This window comes from Scyliorhinus canicula, chromosome 3 (genome assembly GCF_902713615.1).
Source record: "Scyliorhinus canicula chromosome 3, sScyCan1.1, whole genome shotgun sequence".
Classification (NCBI taxonomy): Eukaryota; Metazoa; Chordata; class Chondrichthyes; order Carcharhiniformes; family Scyliorhinidae; genus Scyliorhinus; species Scyliorhinus canicula.
Window position 1 is genome coordinate 84,770,579 of NC_052148.1, and position 15,908 is coordinate 84,786,486.

Below are 15,908 nucleotides of genomic sequence, written 5' to 3' on the forward strand. Positions count from 1 at the left end.
TCAACTCCGATGCATTCTTATCCCATCGAAGTTGGCTTTCCCCCAGTTAATTGATTTCTCTTTGTCCTTTCCGATGGCCAACCTGGGGCAGAACGGTAGCACAGTGATTAGCACAGTTATTCCACAGCTCCCGGGTCCCAGGATTGATTCCCGGCTGAGGTCACTGTGCAGAGTCTGCACATTCTCCCTGTATCTGCGTGGGTTTCCTCCGGGTGCTGCGGTTTCCTCCCACAGTCCAAAGGGTTAGGCAGATTGGCCATGCTAAATTGCCCTTATGTTAGGTGGGGTGACTGGGTTACGGGGATAGGGTTGAGGTGTGGGCTTAAGTGGGGTGCTCTTTCCAAGAGCCAGTGCAGAGTCAATGGGCTGAATGGCCTCCTTCTGCACTGTAAATGCTACAATCTAAACCTTATGATGCAATGCTCACTGTCCGCTAGATGCTCTGCCACTGATATTTGACCACGTAGGCCAAGTCATTCCCAAGAATCAAATCCAACAGTGCCTTCCTTCTCATTCAACTAGAAACGTACTGCTGCAGGAAATTATCAGGAGCACCTTCTTTGAGCCAGGTCTCTGTTACAGCAATAATGTCATAAATCTATTTGGCAACCTGTGTCTGTACTTCACCAACCTTGTTAATTAAATTTTGTACATTTGCACTTGAGTGCTGAATTTGTGTGCATTAGAGTGTTAAAGTGAGAATTTGGTGACTGAGGGATATTAAGGGTTTATTTTTATCTAAAGTCTTTAATTTTGGTAAATTACCTTAAATGTTGCTGCTTGGGTGAGAAGAAAGTGAGTTTTCAGTCAGCTTTAAACAAAGGTTCGACTTGCAGCTACTTGCAGCTGGAGCTTGTTAATTAGTTAATTGGATTAAGCCAGTTTTCAGAGGCTAGAGTCACACAGTATAAAGATGAGCCAGTTTACAGTGCTGACTTTGTTTGCACTGAGTGCTGAATTTGTGTGCATTAGAGTGAAAGTGAGAGTTTGATGACTGAGGGCGTTAGATGAGGAGGGAGCAATTTCATTTCATTTCCTACATTTCCTCAAAGAATGTGAAGGGAGCCGGGAGTTCAGAGACAGTGCAGCTGACTGGGAGTAGAGCCGGAGGGCGGTGTTCCAGTTGGTCACAGGGCAGCTACATTCTGTCAGTTAAGAGTTGTTTTTAAATGTTTTATTAACTTTTAATTTTTAAAAAATTTTTGTGTTTGTTTTGTTTTTTGGGGGCAGCAAGCTATCTTTGTATCATTTAGCAGAATCACCAATTTTAGATGGTTCACTTGGGAGAGAAGTAGCAGTATATAAATAGAACATAGAACATAGAATGATACAGCGCAGTACAGGCCCTTCGGCCCTCGATGTTGCACCGACATGGAAAAAATCTAAAGGCCATTTAACCTACACTATGCCCTTATCATCCATATGCTTATCCAATAAATTTTTAAATGCCCTCAATGTTGGCGTGTTCACTACTGTTGCAGGTAGGGCATTCCACGGCCTCACCACTCTTTGCGTAAAAAACCCACCTCTGACCTCTGTCCTATATCTATTACCCCTCAATTTAAGGCTATGTCCCCTCGTGCTAGCCACCTCCATCCGCGGGAGAAGGCTCTCGCTGTCCACCCTATCTAACCCTCTGATCATTTTGTATGCCTCTATTAAGTCACCTCTTAACCTTCTTCTCTCTAACGAGAACAACCTCAAGTCCATCAGCCTTTCCTCATAAGATTTTCCCTCCATACCAGGCAACATCCTGGTAAATCTCCTCTGCACCCGTTCCAAAGCTTCCACGTCCTTCCTATAATGAGGCGACCAGAACTGTACGCAATACTCCAAATGCGGCCGTACTAGAGTTTTGTACAACTGCAACATGACCTCATGGCTCCGGAACTCAATCCCTCTACCAATAAAGGCCAACACACCATAGGCCTTCTTCACAACCCTATCAACCTGGGTGGCAACTTTCAGGGATCTATGTACATGGACACCGAGATCCCTCTGCTCATCCACACTACCAAGAATTTTACCATTAGCCAAATATTCCGCATTTCTGTTATTCTTTCCAAAGTGAATCACCTCACACTTCTCCACATTAAACTCCATTTGCCACCTCTCAGCCCAGCTCTGCAGCTTATCTATGTCCCTCTGTAACCTGCAACATCCTTCCGCACTGTCTACAACTCCACCGACTTTAGTGTCGTCTGCAAATTTACTCACCCATCCTTCTGCGCCCTCCTCTAGGTCATTTATAAAAATGACAAACAGCAACGGCCCCAGAACAGATCCTTGTGGTACGCCACTCGTAACTGAACTCCATTCTGAACATTTCCCATCGACTACCACTCTCTGTCTTCTTTCAACTAGCCAATTTCTGATCCACATCTCTAAATCACCCTCAATCCCCAGCCTCCGTATTTTCTGCAATAGCCGACCGTGGGGAACCTTATCAAACGCTTTACTGAAATCCATATACACCACATCAACTGCTCTACCCTCGTCTACCTGTTCAGTCACCTTCTCAAAGAACTCGATAAGGTTTGTGAGGCATGACCTACCCTTCACAAAACCATGCTGACTGTCCCTAATCATATTATTCCTATCTAGATGATTATAAATCGTATCTTTTATAATCCTCTCCAAGACTTTACCCACCACAGACGTTAGGCTCACCGGCCTATAGTTACCGGGGTTATCTCTACTCCCCTTCTTGAACAAAGGGACCACATTTGCTATCCTCCAGTCCTCTGGCACTATTCCTGTAGCCAATGATGACCTAAAAATCAAAGCCAAAGGCTCAGCAATCTCTTCCCTGGCTTCCCAGAGAATCCTAGGATAAATCCCATCCGGCCCCGGGGACTTATCTATTTTCACCTTGTCCAGAATTGCCAACACTTCTTCCCTACGCACCTCAATGCCATCTATTCTAATAGCCTGGGTCTCAGCATTCTCCTCCACAATATTATCTTTTTCTTGAGTGAATACTGACGAAAAGTATTCATTTAGTATCTCGCTTATCTCCTCAGCCTCCACACACAACTTCCCACCACTGTCCTTGACTGGTCCTACTCTTACCCTAGTCATTCTTTTATTCCTGACATACCTATAGAAAGCTTTTGGGTTTTCCTTGATCCTACCTGCCAAAGACTTCTCATGTCCCCTCCTTGCTCGTCTCAGCTCTCTCTTTAGATCCTTCCTCGCTTCCTTGTAACTATCAAGCGCCCCAACTGAAACTTCACGCCTCATCTTCACATAGGCCTCTTTCTTCCTCTTAACAAGAGATTCCACTTCTTTGGTAAACCACGGTTCCCTCGCTCGACCCCTTCCTCCCTGCCTGACTGGTACGTACTTATCAAGAACATGCAATAGCTGTTCCTTGAACAAGCTCCACATATCCAGTGTGCCCAACCCTTGCAGCCTACTTCTCCAACCAACACATCCTAAGTCATGTCTAATGGCATCATAATTGCCCTTCCCCCAGCTATAACTCTTGCCCTGCGGGGTATACTTATCCCTTTCCATCACTAACGTAAAGGTCACCGAATTGTGGTCACTGTTTCCAAAGTGCTCACCTACCTCCAGATCTAACACCTGGCCTGGTTCATTACCCAAAACCAAATCCAATGTGGCCTCGCCTCTTGTTGGCCTGTCAACATATTGTGTCAGGAAACCCTCCTGCACACATTGTACAAAGAATGACCCATCTAATGTACTCGAACTATATCTTTTCCAGTCAATATTTGGAAAGTTAAAGTCTCCCATAACAACTACCCTGTTACTTTCGCTCTTTTCCAGAATCATCTTCGCCATCCTTTCCTCTACATCCCTAGAACTATTAGGTGGCCTATAGAAAACTCCCAACAGGGTGACCTCTCCTTTCCTGTTTCTAACCTCAGCCCATACTACCTCAGAAGAAGAGTCCCCATCCAGCATCCTTTCCGTCACCGTAATACTGTCCTTGACTAGCAGCGCCACACCTCCCCCTCTTTTGCCCCCTTCTCTGAGCTTACTAAAACACCTAAACCCCGGAACCTGCAACAACCATTCCTGTCCCTGCTCTATCCATGTCTCTGAAATGGCCACAACAGGTACCAACCCATGCTGCCAGTTCCCCTACCTTATTTCGTATACTCCTGGCATTGAAGTAGACACACTTCAAACCACCTACCTGAACACTGGCACCCTCCTGCGAAGTCAAATCTGTGCTCCTGACCTCTATACTCTCAATCTCCCGTACCCCAAAACTACAATCCAGGTTCCCATGCCCCTGCTGAATTAGTTTAAACCCCCCCAAAGAGCACTAACAAATCTCCCCCCCAGGATATTGGTGCCCCTCAGGTTCAGATGTAGACCATCCTGTCTATAGAGGTCCCACCTTCCCCAGAAAGAGCCCCAGTTATCCAGAAATCTGAATCCCTCCCGCCTGCACCATCCCTGTAGCCACGTGTTTAATTGCTCTCTCTCCCTATTCCTCATCTCACTATCACGTGGCACGGGCAACAACCCAGAGATAACAACTCTGTTTGTTCTCGCTCTGAGCTTCCATCCTAGCTCCCTAAAGGCCTGCCTGACATCCTTGTCCCCTTTCCTACCTATGTCATTAGTGCCAATGTGGACTACGACTTGGGGCTGCTCCCCCTCCCCCTTAAGGACCCGGAAAACACGATCCGAGACATCATGTACCCTTGCACCTGGGAGGCAACATACCAAACGTGAGTCTCTCTCGCTCCCACAAAATCTCCTATCTGTGCCCCTGACTATTGAGTCCCCAATTACTAATGTTCTACTCCTTTCCCCCCTTCCCTTCTGAGCAACAGGGACAGACTCCGTGCCAGAGGCCCGTACCCCATGGCTTACCCCTGGTAAGTCGTCCCCCCCACAAGTATCCAAAACGGTATACTTGTTACTCAGGGGAACGACCGCACGGGGTCCCTGCACTGACTGCTTCTTCCCAGTCCCTCTTACAGTTACCCATCTATCTCCAGTCTTTGGTGTAACTACTTCCCTGAAGCTCCTATCTATGACCCCCTCTGCCTCCCGAATGATCCGAAGTTCATCCAGCTCAAGCTCCAGGTCCCTAACACGGTTTTTGAGGAGCTGGAGTTGGGTGCACTTCCCACAGATGAAATCAGCAGGGACACTGACGGCGTCCCTCACCTCAAACATTCTGCAGGAGGAGCATTGTACTGCCTTCCCTGACATCACCTCTAGATTTAAAAAAAAACAAGAAAAAGAAAAAGAAAGGAAGAGCTTACCTGATATTACCTCAAACCCTGCTCCCGCTGAAAGGTAAGCAAATTTAAAGGCACTCACTCACCTTCACGACAGGCCCCTGCTCCCGCTTCCCAACCACCGTGGTGTGGGGGGGGTTGGTTAGAGGAGGAGGTAGTGTGGGAAACACTCACAAAGTGTTTCGGGTTTAACTGTCACTTGCCAACAGCCTCTCCACAAACCACCTTCAACTTAGGCTGACCGCACTGCACGTATGCAAATTTCCCCAGAACAGCTGATCAGTGGCTCTGCTCTGCTGCCCTCTGCTGGATGATTGCCTTCACTCGAACTCCTCGGGTCTCCTTCACAGATTCACCTTCAACTTAGGCTGACCGCACTGCACGTATGCAAATTTCCCCAGAACAGCTGATCAGTAGCTCTGCTCTGCTGCCCTCTGCTGGCCCTTTAAAAATATATATTTTTAAAGGGCCGAATGCGTGTTTAATCTTTTCTTTTTTCGTTTTCCCCTCTTTGGGAAGTTCTGATCAAAGGGGATGGAGGCTAGGGCAGTTGCATGCTCCTGTAGGATATGGGTGGTGAGGGGCACCACCGGTGTCCCCACTGACTACACCTGCAGGAAGTGCACCCAACTCCAGCGCCTCAGTGACCGCGTTAGGGAACTGGAGCTGGAAGAACTTCGGATCATCTGGGAGGCAGAGGTGGTGATAGAGAGGAGTTACAGAAAGGTAGCCACACCCAAGGTGCAGGACAAGAGTGGCTGGGTTACAGTCAGGGGAAGGAAAAGGAACGGGCAGACAGTACAGGGATCCCTTGTGGCCGTTCCCCTACAAAACAAGTATACCGCTTTGGATGCTGTTGGGGGGGGTTGACCTACCGGGGAAAGGCCATAGCAGCCAGGTCTCTGGCACTGAGCCTGGCCCTGTGTCTCAGAAGGGAAGGGGGAAGAATAGAAAAGCAATAGTGATAGGAGACTCAATGGTTAGGGGAACCGATAGGAGATTCTGTCGTCGCGAACAAGACTCCCGGAAGATATGTTGCCTCCCGGGTTCCAGGGCCAGGGATGTCTTGGATCGAGTCTACAGGATTCTTAAGGGGGAGGATGAGCAACCAGAAGTTGGATATGCACCAACGACATAGCTAAGAAAAGGGATGAGGATCTTAGAAGTAATTTTAGGGAGCTAGGTTGGAAGCTAAAGAGCAGGACAAGCAGAGTAGTGATCTCAGGATTGCTACCGGTGCCATGTGCAAGTGAGGCAAGGAACAGAGAGAAAGTGCAGCTGAACACGTGGCTACAGGGCTGGTGCAGGAGGGAAGGCTTCAGATATGTGGATCATTGGGATATCTTCTGGGGAATGTGGGACCTGTACATGAAGGACGTGCACCTAAACTGGAGGGGCACCAATATCCTGGGTGGGAGGTTTGCTGGAGCTATTTGGGAGGGTTTAAACTAGTTTGGCAGGGGGATAGGAACCAGAGCTATGGATCAGAGGATAGAGCAGCTGTTGAACAGGTTGAAATAGTATGCAGCACGTCTGAGGAAGGATAGACAGCTGATAGGACAAAGTTGCACTCGGTAGAATGGGTTAAAGTGTGTCTGTTTCAATGCAAGGAGTGTCAATAATAAGGGAGATGAACTTAGAGCATGAATCAGTACTTGAAACTACGATGTAGCCATTACAGAGACATGAATTTCACAGGGATAGGAATGGTTGTTAGATGTTCCGGGATTTAGATGTTTTCAGAATAATAAGGAAGGAGGTAAAAGAGGAGGGGACATGGCACTGTTAAGTAGGGAGTGCATCACAGCTACAGAAAAGGAGGTAGTTGAGGAGGGTTTGTCTAGTAAGTCAGTATGGGTGGAAGTCAGAAACAAGAAAGGAGCAGTCACTTTATTGGGAGTTTTTTCTAGACCCCCCCCCCAGTAGCAGCAGAGAGATAGAGGAACAGATTGGGCGCTGTAGGAGAGGTTTCAAGGCCTGTATATCGAGTCGGCTTCCACGTGGGCTTTTCTCCTGTGGCTCAACTCACTACAAAAAGCAGCAGATACATCGACAATCTGAAGACGGTTTGATTTTCTACAAGCTTGCTTTCATGTACATGAGAGATAAGACCTGGAAAGCTGCCAAGGTCCTTTTACAGAACAAAGACACAAACTCAGCATATATACAACATTCAAAAATCAATAGCCCTCCCAAGTTGGATGTGATCCAATCCCTGAAGCTTGTTATGGGCCAGTGATTAGAGAACCCCAATGCGTATCATGGAGTTCACCTGACCCACAACTTTTAATAGATTATGGTATGGGGAGCACACATGGGGAGTGTGGTAGAGCAGAAATAGAAATGTATTTTTTAAAACAAAACAATGTTTATTCGATGAACTCAAGTTAACCTTTTTAAAACATACAGTGAACATCTTTGCAACCATTCATTCAAATATAACCCCCAAAGAATACAATCCTTTAAGCTTTCCTTTTAACATCGATAAGACTTAAAACACCTTTTCCAGAAGCACATCCAGTTAAAGTCACTACTGTTATTAGTTTTAAATCACCAGAATCGATTTACAGTCTTTAGGTTACAGAGAGAGAGACTCTAATACACCTTCTGGCTGTGACTGCAGCTATCCAGCTCTGAAAACGAAACTAAAACACACCTTGCAGCAAACAGCCTAAAACGAAAGTAAAAAGCAGACAGACAGCCCAGCTCCACTCACTGTCTGACATCACTGCAGTAATAAACAACGATTTCTTAAAGGTACTCTCACGACAGATACTTATATACACACCCATTTCTTAATGGTACTCTCACATGACAAGCTGCTATGTTTAAACTTCACCCAATAGAATCACAAGCAACCCATGATTGATGCCAGGATCCTCATCTTGACGGCTATGTACGATCTCAATATCCTGTGCTGTGTTTGTGAGAAACAGAACAACAGAACCAAGATCCTGGATTGTTTCACTATTGATTACTTATTACTACTATGTCCTAAAAATACATGTTTAATGGTTAATAATGATTACTCGTTAATCTTCCTATAATTCATCTCAATCCTAAATAAAGTAACTTATGTAAAACTAATCTAGTGGCATGCTAACTATTTAGTTTTAAGAGGTGGTGGTGAGTGCTTTCTTAAATTACTGCTGTCGCTGAAGTGTAGGTACACCCACACTGCTGTTTGGGAGGGAATTCCAGGATTTTGATCCAGTGACAGTGAAGAAACAGCGATATATTTCCAAATCAGGATGTTGAGTGGCTTGGTGCAAATTCCCCAGGTGGTGGTGTTACTAGGTACCTGATGTCCTTGTCCTTCTAGTTGGTAGTTGTGGCTTTGAAACGTGCTGCCCAAGGAGTATTGCCCAAGGAGTAATGGTTAATAATGATTACTCGTTAATCTTCCTATAATTCATCTCAATCCTAAATAAAGTAACTTATGTAAAACTAATCTAGTGGCATGCTAACTATTTAGTTTTAAGAGGTGGTGGTGAGTGCCTTCTTAAATTACTGCTGTCGCTGAAGTGTAGGTACACCCACACTGCTGTTTGGGAGGGAATTCCAGGATTTTGATCCAGTGACAGTGAAGAAACAGCGATATATTTCCAAATCAGGATGTTGAGTGGCTTGGTGCAAATTCCCCAGGTGGTGGTGTTACTAGGTACCTGCTGTCCTTGTCCTTCTAGTTGGTAGTTGTGGCTTTGAAACGTGCTGCCCAAGGAGTATTGGTGAGTTTCTGCAGTGCATCTTGTTGATGGTACACTCGGCTGCCATTGTTCATCGATGGTGGCGGGATTGAATGTTTCTGCAAGGAGTACAAATCATAGATTTTATCATAGAATTTACAGTGCAGAAGGAGGCTTGATTTTGAAAACTCATCATTATTCTTAGAATTCCCCCTATACCAAAAAGGGCTGACATTCTAAATGGTGAACAGGGATTCTCACTCCATGACTCCGATGCAGGCTTCGGTGGGTGGTATTCAGGTCAAACTATATTTTCAAGTTATCCCCCGGTATAACCCATACCTTCACCAAAGATTTTATCTACTTACCACTTAGTAGCATCGATGCCCTGGGTCCTGCATTGCTAAGTAAGTAAAGTAGACTTTCAGGAATAACCACTTTTTCAGGTTAAATTAAGTTATTTTATTATTATAATTTTTTCTTTTAAAAGCTGCAAACACTTTCTTTACAGAAAGGTAAAAAGATCTTGCTTCTGGATCCTGCTGGTTGGTTGAAGGGACCTTCAGGCCCACCTTGACAATCAATCTTCTTTAAAGTCTGGTCTTCTCGAGAAGTGTTCGCTGGTTAGCTCTCTGCTGTGTCTTGCTGATCCCATGTACTGAGCTATAAGAGCTGGCTCTGCTAGCTGACTCTGACTCCTGTTTAAATTCTAGTCTTCCTTTGATGTATAGCTGTTTAAGCTTGGCTGCTCGTCTTGTCTTTCCCATGACCGAGCTGTGAGAGCTGAATATGCTTCTCTCCTCTCTCTGAGTTCTCCTCCCCTTCGCTTCTCCTTCTGGTTCTGCTCCCTGGGTTTATATTCTCTTTCTAACAATTATTACGTTTTTATTACCTTGTTGTCAATTAACTTATTTCCACTTTGATTGTTCAAAAGTATCTTTGATCCAAACATTTTAATACAGCTAAGCATTCATTTTGGGCATGGCCTCACCTCTCAGATCTGATTACATTGTTCTTTGTGATGTTCAAAAAATGCTTTGGTTTCAAGAGGTGTTACTTTTAATTTCTGTCATTTGAATAGTTTAATTTTGCAGTTGTCCCCAGCTCATAACTTTGCCTTTGATTTTGACTTTAAATTATGTTTCTCATCGACAGGTTGTCTCCAATTTTCTTTAATTTACTTGATGTTAGTAGAATTTCACACTTAGAATTGACACCAAATTTAACAACATCATCCATTCTTTCCAGCTGTTTACTAAGAGAGTTAATTTCAATGAAGGTGTGAAACCTTTGCTTTTAACTGTATGCTAAAATTTCACTTGGTTATGACTTGAAACACCTGCCTGTTTTAAATATTCGTCACTTAATTCAATTGAAACTGTCATCCATGCTTTTCCAGATGTTTCCTAAGATAGTTACATTCAATGAAAGTGTGAGCCATTGTTTAAGCTTAATACAAGAATCTTATGTGTTTGATAAGCCTGCTTGTGAGAAAGAATCTGCATTTTTTAATCCTGCTCTTTGCAGCTGCTATCAACCCTTCATGGGATCTTTCCCTGTATTCTCTCATGTTTCTCTCAGACCAGATATTGCCAGACTTCCATGTTTAAAATGACATATTTTTCCGTATTTTCAAGAACAGGCTATTCGGCCCATTGTGTCTGCACCGGCCCTTGGAAAGATCACCCTACTTAACCCCACACCTCGTATCCCAGTAACCCCACCTAACCTTTTTGGACACTAAGGCAATTTAGCATGGCCAGCCCACCTCACCTGCTCAAATTTGGACTGTGGAAGACAGTACGGTAGTGCAGTGGTTAGCACTACTGCCTCAATGCGCAGAGGTCCCAGGTTCGATCCCGGCTCTAGGTCACTGTCCATGTCATGTTTGCACATTCTTCCCATTTTTGTGTGGATTTCGCCCCCACAAGCCAAAAATGTGCAGGGTAGGAAGATTGGCAACGCTAAATTGCCCCTTAATTGGAAAAAATTAATTGGCACTCTAAATTTATAAGAAAGAAGAAAAAAAAATCTTTGGACTGTGGGGGAAAAACCGGAGCAACCGGAGGAAACCTATGGAGACACGGAGAAAATGTGCAGACTCCGCATCGGCAGTGACCCAAGCCAGAATAGAACCTGGGACCCTCGAGCTGTGAAGCAACAGTGCTAACCACTGTGCTACCGTGCTGCCCAAATCAAGCGGGCTGTTTTGTCCTGGATGGTATCAAGTTTCTTGAGTGTTGTTGGAGCGGAACTCCTCCAGGCAAGTGGAGAGTATTCCATTACACTCCTGACTTTGTGCCTTGTAGATGATGGACAGGTTTTGGAGGGTCAGGAGGAGAGTTACTTGCCATAGGACTCCCAGCTGTTAACCTGCTCTGGTAGCCGCAGTATTTATATTGTCATGTGAGAGTACCTTTAAAAATGGATGTTTATCAAATAGCTGCAGTGGATGTACCTTTAAGAAATAGGTGTTTATCAAATAGCTGCTGTGATGTCAGTGTGTGGGTGGCACTTTGACTATTCTTTTACTTTCGCTTTGAGCAAACAGGCTGGTGTGTCTGTGTGTTTTAATTTTGTTTTTGAGTTGAAGAAGCTGCAGTCACAGAAATAAGATGCATTGATCTCTCTGCAATCTAAAGACTGTCTCCAGATCATTTGAGGATTTCAAAGTAATACCTGTTTCTGTAGATAATTTAAACCTGTCCTTTCTGTAAAAAGGGTCTTTTGGTCTTCTAGATGTTGTTCGGAAAGTTATGAAGGGTTACTTATAGACTATTGTGTCTATGGGGATTATTGGTGTTGATGGTTGTTAAGATGTTTACTGTGGGTTTATAAAGTGTTAACTGGATTCAAAAATAAACATGGTTTTGTTTTAAAAGGTACTTTGGATCTCTGTTGCATCACACCTGTAAAGTGGGCCCTTGTGCTCCCCATAACCACCCTCTATTAAAAGTCGTGGGTCAGGTGAACTCCATGATATACTTTGGTGTTCTCTAAACCCTGGCCCATAACAATATACCTAGTATAGTTCAGTTTCTGGTCATTAGTAACCTCCAGCGTGTTAATAATGGGGGATTCAACAACGATAGTACCATTGAATGTGAAGGGACAATGGTTGGATCCTCTCTTGTTGGCGATGGCCATTGCCTGGCACTTGTGTGGTGCGAATGTTCCTTGCCACTCATCAGCGCAATCCTGGATTTTGTCCCAAGTTTTGCTGCATTTGGAAATGGGCTGCTTCAGTATCTGAGGAGAGCCGAAAAGTACAGTATAATACAGCCAGTCACTTACCAATCATCTCTCTCCTCTGTGCCGAGTCCAGAAAGGCCTAATACATCTCAACCAATCAAATTACAGGACTTCTGTGATGTCACTTTTAGAGTTTATCCAAGCTCATATCAGAGCTCCAAAACCTAGGATTTCTGACTTTCTGACCCACAGACCACAATCAGTAAGAATAAACAATATCACCAGCTCTGCGATAGTCCTCATTACCGGCGTCCCACAAGGCTGTGTGCTTAGCCCCCTATTATCCTCCCTGTACACACATGACTGTGGCAAAATTTGGCTTCACCTCCATCTACAAGTTTGTAGTGGGTTGGATCTCGAACAACGGTGAGTCAGAATACATGGGGGCGCACGAGAACCTAGTGCAGTCGTGTAACGACAACAATTTCTCCCACAATGTCAGCAAAACTAAAGGGCTGGTCATTGACTTCAGATAGCAAAGTATTGTACACACCCCTATCTGCATCAATGATGCTGGAGTGGAGATGGCTGACAGCTTCAAATTCCTAGCTGTGCACATCACCAATAATCTATCCTGGTCCACCTACGTCGACGCTACGACCAAGAAAGCACAACAGCGCCTATACGTTCTCAGGAAACTAAGGAAATTCGGCATGTCCACAATGACTTTGAACAATGTTTACAGCTACACCATAGAAAGCATCCTATCTGACTGCATCACAGCCTGGCATGGCAACTGTTTGGCCCAAAACCGTAAGAAATTACAGAGAGTCATAACACAGCCCAGTCCATTACACAAACCGGCCTCCCATCCATTGACTCTGTCTACACCTCCTGCTGCCTTGGGAAGGCGTAATCAGAGACCCCTCCCACCCGCCTTATTCACTCGTCCAACTTCTTCCATTGACAGGAGATACAAAAGTATGAGAACACGCACTAACAGATTCAAAAATAGCTTCTTGCCTGCTGTTAGCAGATTCCTAAATGACCCTCTTATGGACTGACCTGATCTCTTCACACATCTTCTCTACTGAGTAGTACTACACTCCTGTATGCTTCACCCAATGCTCGTGCCTCTGTATTTACAGTGTGTATTTATGTGTGCCCTTTTTTTCATGTATGGAATGATCTATCTGGACTGTACGTAGAACAGTATTTTTCACTGTGCCTTGGTACACATGACAATAATCAAATCCAATCCAAACTCCTGATGCTTTCCTCTCTCTCTCTCTGCATTTTGGACTCTCTCTCCGACCTCCTGCTGCTTTATGGGCTACCCCTGCAGTAAAGTAAGAGTCAGATTCTGGAGGCTAAAGAAAGGTAGGAAATGAAAGGATTACCTCCTTCCCTTCTTCACAAAACCCCCTTATTCACCAAACTGCACCTTAAGCATTCTAATCCAGCCAAAAGTAGCATTCAAGTGCAGACAAGGACAGCACTGAAGATGCCCTGATTTTATGCTCCTTAATTCAAGCATCTAAAAACCTGTTATCTAATTAACTAGCTGCAGATCCAAACAGAGCTTGTGTTGCCCTGATTTAAAGCTGACTAAAACTCAATTTCTCCACCCCAAAGAGCAATTATTAGTTAATTGCTAAAGTGAAGAAAAGACTAGACTTCAGATAGAAATCAACTCTTATATTAAAGTAACCCTGATGCCTAACAGTGTGCAGTACTGAATTGATGCCAATGTCCTACCATCTTAACATCCTCTCCTAACCTGCTGGAACATTTATTTACATGCAATTATCTTTGGAACTTCCCTACTGGGCGGCATGGTAGCACAGTGGCTAGCACTGTTGATTCACATCGCCAGGGTCCCAGGTTCGATTTTCGGCTTGGGTCACTGACTGTGCGGACGGTCTGCACGTTCTCCCTGTGTCTGCATGGGTTTCCTCCCACTAGTCCCGAATGACGTGCTGTTGGATAATTTGGACGTTCTGAACTCTCCTATGTACCCGAACAGGTGCCGGAATGTGGCGACTAGAGGCTTTTCACAGTAACTTCAATGCAGTGTTAATGTAAGCCTGCTTGTGACACTAATAAAGATTATTATTATTACTTGGCTAAAGTTTGAATATTCAACAGGAGGTGGTCTGGCTGGTGCTGAAATACATTTTTGTTGATTTAAAAGTGTGTATGAAAACAAGTTGCTTCCCGATTTGGTTGGCTTGGTTGGGTTCCTCTTGGAATTCCTTTTTTTAAATGTATTTTATTCCAAACTTATTCAAACGGTTACAAAACATAAATAGTCTGAGGAACATGGTCTCCACCACACAATTATACAGTTTGTACAAATTTTACCCACTTTCATCCCCCCTCCCCGCGAGAAACAACTCCTCAAACCTCAAACGTGGCCACGAACAATTCCACCTTTCCGCAACGCACTCCGCCGGATCCCTCCATTCGTATTTAATCTTTTCCTGACAGAGAAAATTGTTTTAAGTCTCCCAGCGAGGCCACCACCTATGGTGGCGTTGCCGACTGCCGTTCCAATAAGACCCTTCGCAGGGCAACCAGGGAGGCGAATGCCATGACTTTGGCCATCGTCCCCTCCATCAGCTCTGGCTTCTCCAATAGCCCGAATATCGCCACCGAAGGGTTTGACCCCAACCTCCTCTCCCACGATCCTCATCAGTGCAGTGTACACCCTGTCCCAGTATCTCTCTAGCTTCTCGCAGCCCAAAAACATATGTGTGTGGTTTGCTGATCCCCGCCCACACTTCTCGCATTTGTCTACCACTCCCTGAAAGAACCCACTCATTCTTGCCCAAGTCATATGCAGCCTATGTACCACCTTGAATTGTATCAGGCTCGTCCTTGTGCACAAGGAAGTCTTGTTTACCCTGCGTAGCACCTCACTCCACATCCCCAATTTATCTCCTCTCTGACCTTCCCCTCCTATTCTTAATCATCACCACCTGCTTGCCTCCATGCTCTCCCAGCTACCCATATATGTCTCCGATCCTGCCCTCCCCTTCCACGTCTGGATCCACCAGCCACTCCAGCAGGGCAAACTTCGGTAGCTTGGGGAACTCTTTCCAAACCTTCCATGCAAAGTCCCTTACCTGCAAGTTTCTAAACTCACTTCCTCTCGGGAGCTCTACCCTCTTCTTCAGTTCCTCTATACTGGCCAACCTCTCTTCCAGGTACAGATTCCTCGCTCTAATCAGTCCCACTTCTCTCCACTTCCTATACATACCGTTTCAAATCCGTAGTTTTTGCACAGCGGCATTAACGCTGACACCCTTCCATCCTAAAGTGCCTCTTCAAGTGGTTCCAGACATTCACTGTGGATTGCACCACTGGTCTCTCCATGTATTTCCTTGGCGTCAGTGGCAATGCTGCCATCACCATAATAGTCCTCAGGCTGGACCCCTGCAGGATTCTTCCTCCATCCTAACCCATTCTGCTCCCTCTCTTTTCCACCACTGCCTCACCTCCTCCACATTTGCTGCCCAATAATAATGCAGCAGGTTCGGCAACACCAATCCCCCCATCAGCCTCTGCCTCTTTACCTTGGTACCTTCACTGCACACAGAAACTCTGAGATAACTGTGATGTGTTGGGTAAGCTGGGTCTGCGAGGACTGCAGCAGTGAGAGACAGGCTTCCAACACTTGAAGAAATGCAACTCTATTTTATTGAACTCTTAACTATCATACATACTTTAACTGTGGGTTGACACTATGCTGAGTTGAGTGGAGACCTGAGGCTAACCTGACCAGACTATCTTACTACCA

The 15,908-nt window shown here is 45.1% G+C and overlaps 1 protein-coding gene across 4 annotated transcripts in view; it reads left to right on the top strand.

Annotated features, from left to right (window-relative positions):
• Nucleotides 1–15,908, top strand: part of LOC119962771 (phospholipid-transporting ATPase ID-like) — a 348,272-nt gene that overhangs the window by 139,719 nt on the left and 192,645 nt on the right. Inside the window, exon 2 of one of the 4 annotated variants that reach the window (XM_038790832.1) lies at nucleotides 14,133–14,187. The exons of the other annotated variants lie outside the window; for them this stretch is intronic. The gene's annotated coding sequence lies outside the window, so the exon portion shown is untranslated. The remainder of the gene's footprint in view (nucleotides 1–14,132; nucleotides 14,188–15,908) is intronic. 4 annotated transcript variants of the gene reach the window in all.